The sequence below is a fragment of the Elephantulus edwardii genome, unplaced genomic scaffold (assembly GCF_000299155.1).
Source record: "Elephantulus edwardii isolate Elephantulus edwardi_28Jun2011 unplaced genomic scaffold, EleEdw1.0 scaffold00078, whole genome shotgun sequence".
Taxonomy (NCBI): Eukaryota; Metazoa; Chordata; class Mammalia; order Macroscelidea; family Macroscelididae; genus Elephantulus; species Elephantulus edwardii.
In genome coordinates, this window is record NW_006399828.1 from 13,921,151 (window position 1) to 13,922,869 (window position 1,719).

Consider the following 1,719-nt stretch of genomic DNA (forward strand, 5'->3'; position numbering starts at 1 on the left):
TATCTTCCTCTTCTGTCAGAGTATCTTCTGACATCCATTTTGGTCTTTTCTTCCCCTTCTGTCTTTGCAATGACTGTTTGCACTCTTCCTGGATGATACCCTTGATATCCTCCCACAACTCATCTGGCCTTCGCTCATTAGTGTTCAAAGCCTCAAACCTATTCCTGAGACGGTTCTGAAATTCAGGTGGGATAGACTCAAAGTCATATTTACCTAATAGATGTGAAAATTGTTATTATATGCCATTAAGTCACTTGTGACTCATAGTGACCCTTTGTACAATTACTCTGAACGCTCTTCTACCTGAAACCAATCTCATCATCTCTAACACACCTACCCCCATCACTCTAGTTACTGAGTCAATCCATCTCATCCAGGGTCTTTTCTTGTGTTATCCCTCTACGCTTCCAAGCATGATGTCCTCCTCCAAGGACTGATCCCTCTTTGCAAACCCAAAGTATGTGGGACAGAGATTCAGAATTCTTGCCTCCAAGAAGCAACTTAGTTTCACCTTCTCCAGGGTAAACCTGTTTGTTCTCCTAGCAGTACATGGTATCTTCAATACTCTTTTCCAGCAACACAGCTCAAAGGCACCAATTACCCTTCTATCATCCTTAGTCATTGTCCATATTTCAGATACATAGCAAGTAATTGCAAAGACTATGGTCTGACTCAGGTGAACCTTAGTCTCCACACTAATAACATTGCTTCTCAGTTCTTTGGAGAGGCTCCTGAGAGCAAACTTTCCCAACGCAATTTGTCTTTTGATTTCCTGGGTGCTCATACGAAGAGTGTTGATTGAGGAGCCAAGCAAACTAAAGCTGTTAACAATCTCAATCTCTTCACCGTCTATCATGAATAAAAATAGTAAGAAAAATTATTTTACTTATTGAGAAACTAAAATTTTTTAAATTCTTCTAAGATCTTTGTATACATTATCTCCAATCCTCTAAAACCCTAAATTAGAGGTTATTATTTCTGTTTCCACAGGTAGGAATTGGACTTTAAAAGATTTTTTGTTGTTGTTGTTATCCATAAAGTCAGAACTGGCTTATATCTGACACTCCAGTAGTTTTTCAGAGGAGGTAAATCATACCAGACGAGATTGTTTATCTTTTTCTGCAGAGCAGCTGGTAGATTAGAACTGTGTTCCTTGAGTTGGAAACACAGCTCTTCACCACTAAGCCACTAGATGTCCCTTAAAAAAGAGTTTATAAAAGAAATAAAATCTTTGAAAAAAAAATCTAATCCCTTGCTGGACTGTGTATGCCCTTTTAGGGCAAAGCCTATATATCTGGTATACCTGTGTAAGAATTGAGCACCTATTTTCTGGTTGTCTTTAGATGCCATCAAATTACTATAATTCATGGAAATTCTATAAACAACAGACCCTGCACCATCCTCAAAATCTCTGGCACATTCAAGTCCATTTTCGCAGTCACTGAGTCAATTCATTCTCATTGAAGGTCCTTCTCTCTTTTGTTGACCTTCTATTTTTTCACGCATGATGTCTTTTTCTAAAGACTTGTACCTCTTGTTCAGTAAATGCAGACTGAATGAATTAAACTTACCCCAGTAACACAATTAATCTAATCTGTAGAGTTAGAATTTAAAATGTTGTGTGCCATCGAGTCATTTCAAAGTCAACCTAATCTATAGAGAAGAACTATGGAGTTTTCTATATTAAAATATTTTCCTTTTGAAATTTTATATTATATT